We start from the raw sequence: 14,226 nt of genomic DNA on the forward strand, positions 1-14,226 counted from the left end.
TTTCTCAACCACTTGTAACAGGAATGACAACACTCGGTCCACCTGGTCATCATCTTCATTGAATATGATGACCCTTTCCTCCTTCTTTGCCCAAGGAGACTTGACTTGTCCAGTGATGATTGCCTGCAAATGCTATATTTTACTGGGAGAATGCTAAAAATATGTATGTATATTTCACTTTCATTATTTATATTGTGCTTAAAATGAGTCCCTTTACTTAGACATTTCAATTGCAAACTAACTTCAAGATGTTGCAGTAAGCCTTTGTCCTGAGTGATACAATCCATTAACAAGCCACTGGTCAGTCTTCGTTGGTGCTGAGCTTGTTGAGCCCTTGCTTAAAATGTAATTGACAATGCTTAAACATGTTAAATTCAACTCTGAATAAGTCATTTCCATGAACATTTGCACTTCCTTACTGACCTCAAGCATCTTGAAAGATGCGTTTTCGCCATCCAGGCTTCTGTCTTCTTTGTCCATGGTAACATGACTTTCCTTAATGGGTACACAGGCCAAATTCCACATGGAATTGGGCCACACATTATTGAGTGGAATGCTCTGAATATTAGATACTCCTGATACCAGGATGGGTTGAATGCAGAGTCTATTTCACTGTGTCTGCTGTGCTGTGTACAATTCTCAATTTCCATATGAATGGCGGATAGTATGTTTGTATGCAATAAACTCCATTCACACTAACCGACTCTTTAGGAAGGAAGCTGTAAGGCCTCTTGTTATAGGAGTGCTCCTCGTCAGTGTCCAGGGGCATCTGTAGACAGTCAACCATTATTTTAACAGTGTTTTACATGCAAGGTTTAACTCCTCCAAAAATGATCCAGGCTCGATTCAGAATGACACAGTACCACACAAAACAAATTGCATGTACCATAAGTTCTATGTAGTATGTGTTTTAGGAGTAGTAACCCATTCTGAAACAGGCACACAGGGTCATAGATACGTTGAGCGATGCACTGACCATGGTGCTGCTTGCATGCGTCCTTTTACGACTGATCCTAAATGTAGGTGGGACATTGTCGCTCAGGCTCGTCCTGCCTTCCTCACTATAGTGAGCAAACTTCTTTCCATACCTGCAATTAAGACACATTTATTTCACCAGACGGTTGAATTTTAGAGCCAGGTGTTCCCCCCAAATCCTCTTGATAATACAATTACAAATTCAAATGTTTTTGTAGCACTGCAGCATACCCTTCCAGTCCAAAGTTTTCCACCAGGAGAACACACCACCACCTTCTCAGGAGAGACATGTCATGCTAAAGAAAGAGCACCAATTTTCATGAAGTTTGTTATAGCATTTTAATGTGACTTCTTTCCTTAATACTTACAATGCTGAAGTCAAATACCAGGCATGTCATTTTATTAAGACATGCAAGACATTATTTACATGTGACGGCTTATAACTGTAGTGAGAAAGTAGTCACACACCTCCAATAAAATGTGCAGGGCTGATAACGCCACAAGAAAGATGCACGAGAGGCCTACCTACGTGAACGTTCCTTAAATCCTTTTATTATTGCACACCTTTTTATTTGCAAGTGCATATAGTGAGAACATTGGGATTCAAACAGAATGTTTGTCAGGTCTAAGTGGTGGTGAATCGCTATTGCATGCATTTACAAATGAAAGGTGTTAAGGAGCAATCAATTGTGCCATATCACTATATTATGGCCTTATCCTTACTCACCACTATCATGAAGACACCACAGTCATTCCCGTGGGTCTGCTTCGGAAGCCCCTGTATGAAGAAAAGTTAGTAAGAGCATAATAGCCAATTGTGACAATACGATAGTGACATTGCAAACACCTCAAAATCCAGAGCAGTCTTCTCTGTCCAGGATCCTGCAATGATTTTCTGTGCAACACCCCTGGGAAAGCAAGAGCAAAAATAGGTCAAACATCAGAAATTAGGAGTGAAAGAAAAAAAAGAGGGGGAACAAAACGTTGTTGCTTCAGATTCAGAACATGAACCGCCAACTGTAGTCCACAGAACGGAGAACACAGTTGTAGAAAATAACAGCCAATAACACGTTCAGACCATGCAAATAAAGTAAATCATGTTATTGGAAAAAGTTCAACGAGGAAGATTTCTCTCGGTCTCCCTTTTGATTGTGTTTGACACTTGGCTATTTCATTCAACTTCAGCTTTAAGGAAGCCAATCTTTTCTGACTATAACAATCCTTCCGTACTTAAGGACTACAGTGCCTCCTGTTTTTTTTTTTAACAAATAATTTATTTGTAGGCGGGTCAGGGTAACGTGACGGCCAGAACACACACATCCAGGGTAACCTTAATAGATTCCTGTAGGGCTCACAGGGGAAACGCCCTGTTCTTCTGAAATATTGCGAATCCAGAAAGAACAGTTCTTTCTGGATTGGCCTCATCACCTACAGGGAATATGCAGTCTGGACAATAAGCAAATAGTACACTTTGGGGGTAATAAAATTGCCTCAACAAATTCACAAGCAAATGGCATGAGTAATGAAAGTTAAGAAATTCACAACCACATCCTTTCAATGTACAACTGTGGATGTCATATACTGCATACAAAGTCTGTATATTGTCAGTGGGTATAATGAACGTACACACAGGAGAAAATGCCCTGGAACCCACAGTGGAATGATCAGGGCTTCCCTCTGATCAGCATCCTTCTGTTGAAAATGATGTACTGCATTATTAAAGTAATATACTAAAAGTAATTTAGTAATGTGGTGTTGCAAAATCGGAAGACCTTTTAGTTAAGTGTTTGGAAACCATTTAATTTTAGTTTAGTATTTAGAACCAACACAGCCAATGTGCACATATCCAATGAGGGGCATGCCAATTGTAAAGTTAAGGATAACATCTTGTCTACATGTCGGTTCATCATGTTTAATATTAGACTGAAAATATCTGCTCAATCATTCCACTTAGTGGGAAATGGAGCAAAGGATCACAGTTGGAGAGGGGGAGCCACGTTGGGGGTAGATGAAGGTCGCTAATGAAAACATCCTTTCCCTGTATAGAATTCAACCATACCTACATTTATGAAATGCTTAAAGAATGGTATGTAAAACATGTCTGAGTACCAGCTATGTATTGAACACAACTATGCATGTAAGCCATGACCTTTTCACCAAATCACATAAACTTTTCAGTCTAAAAATATCTTGCATAAATAAATACAAACACACCTGCATATTAGCCATGCCTTGGACCAGCCTTAGGCACCCATTTCCTACCTGTTGATATCGTTTACAGACAGTGTCAGACAATGAATTCCTGACATATTTTTATCAAAATATACCTTCACCACTAAATTGGACAGTTGTAACGCACCATTGAGTCCATGGCTGCTTCTCAGGTCGATTAAATGGAATCCTTGCGTCCCTCACTTGCGTCGTTTCCCTGTGTTTAGTCCCTCCCACCAGGGAAGCATGGAGAGATGCAAGGAAACCACGAGAAGTAGGGAAATGAGTTTTAAGAGCAATGGGACGTCCTTTCCTCCGGAGCGTCACGTGAAGCGACGTCCGTTTGTGATGACACTGCACAGCTGATCGTCTGACAGCTCTGTCCCCGTTATTTTTACAAACACCCCCGCCTCTGTTAGTACACATTTACTGACATATACATTTGTATCATCTGTTGTAGACCCAAATACATTAAATAAAATAAGAACTAATTCTCAAAAAAGATAAACGCCATTCTTAAAATGTATAAACGAAAAAAGCGATCATGAAAATGTTTCCAATAAATGAATAAAATCATTTTTGACCACTTTGTTGTTCAGATATATCACATATTTGTAACTGAATGATACATTAATTTAAACAAAATACAGTATAGACTGAGGAGTGAGTCCCGTGAGTTTCATGTGTTTTCTTCACTCCGCTGGGAAACTCTGCTCTCATGTCAAGAAGCATCAGATCAGTGCATGCGCTGCATCGTCCAATCAGTGAGCGATACACAGTAAGGGGGCGGGGCGAGTGTCTGAGGATTTCATCGGAGGATGGTCTGGTGGTTCCTCGGTTATCGCTCCTCCATTATCGCTCCTCGCTCCTCGATCCTCCGGCAGAAATAAGCGCCATGGGACGCTACTCAAGATGGCGCAGACAAATCAACTTCCGGTGAGACCGAGGACTGACGAGCGAGGAAATGAAAAATAATCGACCTGAGACGCAGCCCATGTCTCTATGGAGTCCAAGGGTCAGCAAGTTACTCCTGGTCAGGCAAGTTGGTCCATCTTTGATTATTATCTCCCCACCTGGCCTATTAACATCCAGGACATAGTTGATCTGGACGTGTACAAATAAGGAAAACAAATAACAGAGCATGAAGATCAGTCATATTCCAAGTTAATAAAATATTAAGGACAATAATGATAGTATGCAGACACTGCAGTTTACCAGATGCTCTTGAAGGGGATGATCACCCTTTAGGGACCATGAGGCTCTGCAGGGCTTGAGTGATGACATGATTGTTAAGGCCTCACATTTTTCTGAACATTGGTCCATGTTCTGCGTTTCTATTTGTACTGTAATAAAAAAGTAGATCACCATGCCTTGATCCATACACATCTTTGTCCACCGGAACCAGTTATACAGATATTCCATAACCGGCTGTCAACTCACCTTTGGGGTGTGCTGGAGTTGAAGTGCCACTTGGAAACAGTGCAGATGCTATGAAATATAAATAAGAAACAAACACAATGTGAAGACATTATTTAAAATCTAAATATTTTACATTAACGCTTACGTACCCATTACAGCCTTTCCAGTTGGATCAAGAGTGTTCTCCTCCGATGATATTTTCCTAAGTTCGGTCAGGGTTTTCTAATTTCTTTGGATGTTATGATGATGAATAGTACATCGCATGAGAAAGACATTGCTTCCCGGAGACATCATGTTCAGAAAATAGTTATTTTTTCTCATTTTGGAGAATAACTGCTCAGCTGTTTGAGATCAAGCCGCGGAGTTCTGGGACAAGGCCAATTGTTCTTAGGCAATCTTTAGGGTCTTTCGTGTTTGCCTCATGGAAAGTGTCATAAAGAGCGTAGTGATCGGCAGATCCTGTAGTAGGGTGTCCATTCGTGTCCGCTGGCTCCTTCTTGAACTTTAACCAGGGCAAGTTTATTGTCAGCGCACTTTTCGCAGCAGACAGGAGATTTTCTGGTGTATCATCGGTCAGTCTGCCTTCATTTGGCCTGAAAGGCATTTTTCTGGCTCACGCAAGTTGTGTGGGTGACCAAACCTCTGGCAAAGTCATAGATCGCCACATTTGGCATGTGCTTAAAAGATAGCAGCATGTCTGCATAATCCCGTGGACTTTCTGCTCTTACATTGAATTGAACTGCATTCACGATCCCACAAGGGCATATTATTACTGCCCAACCACCTTAACAGGAAAATAAATGTAAATATAAGTATATTGACTATTTAAAACTCTAAAAGCAAAAATCTCATAAATTACGATAATTGTGTTTTGCAAAACTAACCAGATGCACCCCAGACCTTTTGGAACACCTTGTCATATGTACTGCAACTTTTCATTTGCTCCCTCAAGCGGATGACGAGATCCATTTTTGATGCAGTTGAGTCAAGGCCACAGCTCTTCACCAAACTTCGCACTGCATCAACCTGTGAAAACATTGGCAATTACCATAGGCAATTACACATGGTCATCTAAGAACAATTACAGTTTGGGGGAAACATCTTGTTAAATTAATGTCACCTTCAAGTTCATAATTTCATTTGTCAATCTGTCCTCTGTGATGTCCATCTCTGCCTGCTCTGTCAGGTTGGCCCGTTTCCTGCCTTGACCCTTCATGTATTCTGTGTTGAACACAATGTTGTTGGCCCTGGTCCGAGAACCTATCCAAGGTGCCCATTTATGGTACGATGGGGATACCCACATGGATTTGCAGCATTACCTAGGAAAGAGCCAAACAGACAAATTATGACCAACATTGTTTATATAAGGCTATATACACAAACACACAGCTTATCCTAAAAAACCTCAAACTAAATTGTTAACAAATGCCTGCAGTTTGACCTACTTGGTACAGTGCACTCTCTAAATCATCCCCTTTCAAATTGTTCAAAGTTGACTTACTCTTCACAAAGCCTCGACAAAGGATCTCTTCGCTAACCGAATGGCAGAAGTCTTCAATGTCAACCTGGCCATCAAATGCAGGTGGTGGCTCTTGGAAGTCACTCACTGAAAGACAAACAGTTGTCTAAATAACAGTTGGAATTGTAACTGACACCATAAGAGATTTGAAGAAATGAGCACTCACTTGTTATGCTGAAGACTCCCTTTTTATGACATGTGACCCCACACCCGCTAAAGGCATGACTCCATCCTGCCCTTCGTCAGGGTTCACAGGAAAACACACCTGCAGGTTCACAGTGCATGGTCATGCTAAGTTCAAGTTTCATCTCGTAGTTGTTTAATAAATAATTTATGCTTAAAATTTCAGTTTACACAGAGGTTGAGTTTCTTTATGTCCTCAGTGTGTTTCAATGTCTCACTGCAGTTCTACTGAAGAGATGTTAAAGTAGCAACTATAGTTGTATATCTATAGCTCATGCATTCTATAATGTATTATGTATGTCCCAATAAAGACACAAATACAATAATGAAGCCAGAACATTTGCATACTAGGGCTCCTTTAAGTCATTACTCTGCCAAAAGCTCGGACAATTGTATTTCTATTGTAGTGTTGACACCAGAAATTGAGGTGAATTTATGCTTCCAGCCATTTTGCAAAAGCAAGACTCCATAATGTGTGCTCCTTTCAGATGGTGCCTTCAAGGACACCCCAACACCTGAGCTCTCAGAAGGAGGATGACAAATGTCTTTCCTGCACAAAGCTGAGAAATTGACAATCTCTCCTTTTCACTACATGTTTGCCTTTTGTTCATCTTCTGGCTTAGATTTTCTGACATAATAGATCAATAAATGTAATATACAGTTAGTCTTAAATCTTGGATGTGAATCTTACTTGGATTTTTTCTGTTAGTGCTGATCACAGTAAGCTGACTGGTTCCCACTGAGAGCATGGCAAATTACCCTGAGCTTTTCATGGCAACTTCAGAGGTTGTTCAATAAACGGATTTCTATACTAGTACACACCCGAAGGAAGTTCTGAGTTATGAGAGGTTTCCCTTTGCTGGCTTCAACTTTTACAGAGAAGTTAGGAGCAACTTAAGAAAGTTGTTACTGTCAAATTAAAAGTTTTGATGAGATGTTGGAACATTTGATAAGCCCCTTGCATTTTCCTTATGTGACCCAACCCAGTCTCACGGCATTTTGTGTAATAGTCACGAAATAAATGTAATCTATTGGTTCGTGTTCACCAACACGATTTTCCCCTTTTTTTCGTATCACACAGAACAATTTTAAAATCAATGTATTTCTATTGGTAGTATGTTTCGTGCCTGCACCACGTCTTTTTGTCCGGTCGGGTCTTGGAAGACCAGAAGCTGTGTGGTTCATAAAAACATTTTCTTACTCAATATCAAGCCACCATTATTGTTTTTATTTTAAATTGTGTAATGTCGGAACCAATCAACAAATACACATGCCAAATGACCATAAACACCAAACTGCTTTATTGTTGACTCAGAAATCAGGATGTAAGCACTAGAAAAAGGCTTCATGTAAGACATTTATAAAAACAACAATGGATATATGGACAGCAGCAAGAGGAAGAGGTAGAGGGAGGATAAGAGAGAGAGGGAGGATGAACTGAAGTCAGGTGAAGAGTTATTTGCAGCATAACGGTTGGAGCTGTATGACCGTCAGGCTACAGGTGATGCTTCTTCTGCAGGTGGATGAGGTGCTGTGGTCAGACCCAGTGAGGTGGTCAAATGCTGCCTAAGTATTTATCTCTCCTCTGTTTTTTCTAAAAAGATTTTTTGTATTTATTTTTCCTCAAAGTGCTCATTAAGTCCAGCCTGAGGTAGAGTTGATGTGTTACAGCAGGATTGTACGAGACACTGTTCCGGTGCAGAATGAGGCGTGTGACGGCTGCAGCCCACTGACAGGATGGAGGACGTCACAGAGATGACAGCAGCAAATGATCCTTTACACAGAAGGACAACAGAGCAGAGGTGAAACCCTGATCTATCTATTCCTCTCGATTTGACTCTTCTCTTCATCCTCTGCATCCACAATCTGGGTCAGTGTGAGTGACGCACATACATACAAACATACATACATACTGCAGAGAATTGCAACACCCACTGCTGCTATCAATCACACACTTATTGGTTTGGCTCATAATAGCACCTGTCAATTACCTACCCGTCTGTCTCTCATGGGTGCTACAGCTGTGTAAAGTAAGACACATTAGATGTAGATTTATTGAACCAATAAACTCAGATTCAGTGGGTCTGTAAATCCATGAGAGGAAAATCAGAGTTGATTTTCAATTCTGCCGGATCTAACTCCGATCTAACAGCCAATGAGTCAATGTCAGCCTTGAACCTTTCTAATTGACATAGAGGACGCCTGAATTAAGGTTGGATAAAATTATGTTTCATTCAAATGACACACAATTAATTTTTTACAAGTTTAATCAGGGTTGGGAGGGTTACATCGAAATGTATTCTGTTACAATTACTAGTTACCTCAAGAAAAAGTATCAAGTATCAAAAGATAAAAGTAATGTAGCCTGATTACTCTCCGATCATTTTGAATTCCCTCAAAATCAAATGCAATACAAATAAAGTAAAGAAAAAATAAATTGCAATTAGATGTTCCTACCTCAGTGTATTATGTTAGACAACAGAACAATGTGAGCTTAGAAAAGAAGAAACCAAGATATTTAGGATTAAACATTTATTTATTGATAGGAAAAGCTGCCTTTCATGAAGCATATTCAGGCAGCAGTCTATACACCAACACTGAAACACATGAACACATACTACAGTTTAAAAAAGCAGAATAAAATCTGAGCTGAATGCTCAGTTTTTGTTTTCTTTGTAACATTGTCATCCTGCTAGGAATCCTCAATTATTAGTAGTGTACCAATAATGTGATTACCTTTTTTTGTATACTTTAGGGAATACAATTATCTCTTTTAATTTCCTGATCACATAACCCTGTTACATGCATTCTGTTACTCCCCAAGTCCGAGTTTAAGATCAGGTCAATCTCATACCACGGATGTTTTGATAAAACAGTCTTCAATTATATGAATACACTGAAGCTTTCGAGGCATCTGTCTCATATGTCGACGGAATATCATTTCAATTATCAGACTACTTGTAATTCATTTAAATGGCATGTGATCCTATTAACAACTATACATGTAATATACACAGATACGTATATTGCACCATTACCTTAAATTGTATTATTTTCCAATACGTTTTATCACTTACAATAACTAGACTCAGTAGCCATCTAACCAGGGGAAAACACATGATGGCCAAAACAACTGAATGCATAACCTTTAAACTTTGAAGGCTATTATATTCATTTTAATAAAGCTAGCCTGTGGGGAAGGATGGGACACTATATCTGCTGTAAGGAACTCATTCCACCATGTGGGTAGGTAGTGGATAGAATGAGTAGAGCCTTGAATGAGACGCAAATGGTTGCACAGGACTACAAGCTAACTGCTACCTTAGAGTTAGCAGTGCAGGTGTGGGGGGGGAGGCGCTGGATGAGCCCCTGGGCCGCCTGTATACAGCATCATTGGATCCTCTGATGTCCATTTCAATTTATCCATGGCTGCATGATGCTCCACCAGGGTTCTTCACGTACAGGAAAGCTCAGCCTTCTCCAGGATGAGTTTACTATGAGGGGCCGTGTAGGCCAAAATTCAAACTAACCTCGCGCACACACTACTGAAAACATCTGGCCTTGCACACACACTACTGAAATACTCTCACATTCACTACTGAACACCTCACACACACACAACTGAAAATTAACCTCACACACACACTCCTGAAAACATTTTACTGAAAGATTCTCAGTAGGGAATGTGTATGTGTTTCACCTATGTGTGTGAGGGGCATTCTTGCTGTAACGGAAGTCATTGTAATGAAACGGAAGTAACAAAGAACAATGCTGCAGTGATACAGTAGGTGGCGATAATTCTCGTCTACTCTGTTTGGAAGTCGCCATTAAAGAAGAAGAATGAAACAGAAGGTCCAATTCAGCATGGATTTATAGAGAAACAGCACCGCAGCCATAGGCTGGAGCCTGGACCGAGCAGTCTACAAACTGAGATGGTCTGGTCTATGGCAACCCAGTCTCACGGCATTTCGTGTTATAGTCACGACATTTAATCTATTGATTCGTGTTCACCAACACGATTTTCCCCTTTTTTTCGTGTCACACAGAACGATTTTAAAAGCAATGTATTTCTATTGGTAGTGTGTTTCGTGCCTGCAACACATCTTTTTGTCCGGTCGGGTCTTGGAAGATCGGAAGCTGTGTGGTTCATAAAAACATGTTCTTACTCAATATCAAGCCACGATTATTGTTTTTATTTTAAATCGTATAATGTTGGACTTTCTTTTGCCGTCCGTGAGGAAAATAAATGGGTCTGAGCCTCAGAATACTGAAATCTGTATTTTTTAAATCTTTTTTTCCTTCTAATTTGTTATTATTTTTTAAATAACACACTGTTATTTACTCAACAATAACACACAATTATCCTTGTTTTTATTTATTTGTTTGATTCTATAATCTCTGGCTTTTTTGGTGTCCGTCAGGAACTGAATTTCTAAATAAAATAACCGGAAACAGACGTCGGCCTATATGGGACATTTCGAGTATCATTGCGATACACACCCACTGAACTGATTACCCAAGATCCTCAGCTATGGTTTAAGCTCGGTGATTGGATGTTTTAGCCGCAATGCACGTTGGGATATGGTGTTAATGCGATATGAAATCCGAAAAACATTTCGGAGTTTAGGATTGCCGAAGACACTACACTACCCATAATCCTCAGCTATCGTTTGGGACTACAGTCCCTTTGCTTGAAAAACCCCGTAATTAATCTTCAAGCTCTGCGATTGGATGTTGGAGTGGCAGTGCGCCAAGGTTACGCCGAGCGTCAAACAGTTCTTTGAAATGGAACGAAACCATGTCAGACTATCCAAAACTGGACTCGAACGGGACCAGCGCCCCCCCAGAACTACACATGCTGGCTATTGTGTTTCGCAATGTGTTCTATGGGACGTCTCTACTGGGAACATTTTCGTTTTTCCCACAATTAGAAGTTGCCAGTATTAAACACATTGGTGTTATCAAATTTAAAACATATAATTAATAAATGGGTGAAAATAGCTTGTGTCCATAATGGGAAGCATTAATATATACCCACATGACAGCTCATTGTTACTTTGTAATTCTATTCCACTATAATTCGGAGGTTAACCTGGTATTTTTACTCCACTACATTTATTTGAGTTACTTTGCAGATTCTGATTAATGATGTGAAATATAAACAACCCTTAAATCAGACTTTAGTTACACCTGAGTAAAATTCAGGGAAGGTGATTGTCAAGTGCCAACAATCAGGCGAGATATTTGATAGTTGGTGCTTGAAAAGACTAAACATTTTTAGTTATCTTTTCGTTATTCTCTACTAATAGTTAATTAAAGACTGTATATAATGGCTATTTTGCACATCCCTTTCAAGATTTCAAGATTTTCAAAGGTTTATTGACATCATATACACAACTACGTTGAAGTTATGCAATGAATTAAAAACTTGGGTCGCAGGTGCATTACAAGACATCTATCAATATGTGTGTCTACCTCCACCATTAAACTGTCATATTCTGCACATTTCTTATACTATCTACTTACATAAGAGCAGGGGCGGCGGGTACTGTAGGCTAGGGAAGGCTAAGCCTTCCCAAATATTTGTGTCACTGCATCCTGGTAAAATAAATATATAATGTATAATGTTTGTGTCTTTGACATTAGCGCTGCTATGCAGCCACCTGTGCCCTGTGTACTACGAAGCCAGTTCAACAGACCCTGGATATGTTTGAGTTATCTTAACTAACCCTAACAAACGAGATCTCGCTAAGCGGTCCTACGACGCTGGTTATCAACTCGGTAAATCAAGCCAGGGTTTCTCTCTCCAGCTGAGAGCGCGTTCACGTGAAAGGGGGCGGGGTTAGCTACATTTGACCAATCACAAACAGGGACAAGTGTACTGACAGCGCAGCGTCATACTTCATTAATGAAAAGTAAACTAATATTAGACAAATATGAACTTTAAACATCCATGACTTAAACATATAATCCAGGATACAAGCCACATAGTTGCACCTGCAAGGTGAATATGGAACAACTGGTTAAAAAATAAATAAACTATACCGAGTGTTTGAAAGTGTACAACAGTTTTCACTACCCCGTCTAAAACATGAGTGGATCTGATTTTAATTACATTTGACTCGAGTGTTTTGTCAACTTAATGTGTTGCTTAAAATAATACTTCTGCATACAGTATGTGACACTGTGAGTGTTGCACGCCAGATACGGCTCAAGAAGCTGACTCAAATAAGGAAATATATGATATATTATGATATTATATGATCGATGATCTGACTGATGATGTGATATGATATGAATGATAAGTGCGACACGTCGGCGTCTTCTCTGCATACGGCAGTTTAAACTGTATTTTCTCTATCCTGTAATATGACTTGATCTTGTAATATGACTCCGCACACTGAGCTCTGATTGGTCAGCAGGCGGTGCTTTCACTGAGTTGATCTATTTTCTATAGACGCCGGAGGCGGGCAGCGTCAGGTTAAAAAAAGTTATTTAGCCTTCCCAAACCTGAGACTCACGCGCCGCCTATGCATAAGAGTATAATTCATATGTATAATATCAGTTAAAATTAGTGCCTCAACATAGTTAAACATTGCAGGAAAGCAATATATTAGACGTTAAGTATTTTGTCAGGCTTAATATTTATCTGTAGTTACCCCCAAAGCTTTTTTCTTATTTAAAAGAAGACCTTAACCTAAAGTATTCTTTAATGTTTAAATAAAGGTTAATTCGTTTTTCTGTTTTGTACATCCTCCTATTAATATCTTTGTACATCCGGCACTAAACAGTTTTATTGTAGAGATCACTTACAGTATCTTCTTGATTTTTTATATTCTATATTTCTATCATTGACCTTCTACTTTCCCCCTAGTATGTACTCTTAATATTTTTTTCATCAAATATAACATATTAAAAAAAGAATTCAATAACGTGCTTTAACCACTAGGCGGTGCACACAAGGTACACACAGCATGCAATGCCATAATAACTTTGTATTATTAGTGTAGGACACTTATGTATGTATAACATCTGAGGATGTGTAGTTTTATTCATGTTTTCACATAGCTTTACAGGATATTGCTATATTATTTCTCATGTTTTACTTCTACACATTAATATCGGATTTGTAAAACATCACAGACAGAAAGGTATATCCGTCATTTAATGGTAAGCTATTAAAATTCTGATTCCATAGATGTGTCTCCCATCACCCAAAACCCCTGACTATTCTTTCAACTCAGTATTTACATTCTTATATTCAAAGAAAATCAGTAATATCTTTAAAAACTACAAGTCCTTTTATATCAGCTGTGCACCGTTATGGGGTAAATAGAACCTATCTACCAATTGGATCAAATATAAAAGTCAGCCGAATTAGTATTGATACTGCAAGGAGACGTATTGTGTGAAGAGAAATTGAAGATGTTGTTTAATTGCTGATATATTTATGATCCACGTCACGTATTCAGTTTCGGCGGCATTTCTTCCAGTTTCTCCAAAGGTCTTCTAATTAGGGCTCTATAAATAAATAACTACGGCAGATGTGTAATATTTAATGCAGCTGAACCGTGTATTACAATGCCGTTATGTGATGCCTTTCAAAGAGAAAAGCAAGCACACTCGGATTAAAGTATTATTTTCTTTTAAAAAATATTCCGGTCGGGTCTTGGAATACCAGAAGCTGTGTGGTTAATAAAAACATTTTCTTACTCAATATCTTACCCTAAGCCTAACCCTATCCCTTTTATTTTAAATTGTATAATGTCGGAGTTTTTTTGCCGTCCGCGAGGAACAGAAATGGGGCAAAGAGCCTCAGAATACTGAAATCTGTAATTTTTGTCATCTTTTTTTCCTTCTAATTTGATATTATTTGGTGCAGGCACGAAACATACTACCAATATAAATACATTGCTTCT

This window comes from Trematomus bernacchii, unplaced genomic scaffold (genome assembly GCF_902827165.1).
Source record: "Trematomus bernacchii unplaced genomic scaffold, fTreBer1.1, whole genome shotgun sequence".
NCBI classification, from domain to species: domain Eukaryota; kingdom Metazoa; phylum Chordata; class Actinopteri; order Perciformes; family Nototheniidae; genus Trematomus; species Trematomus bernacchii.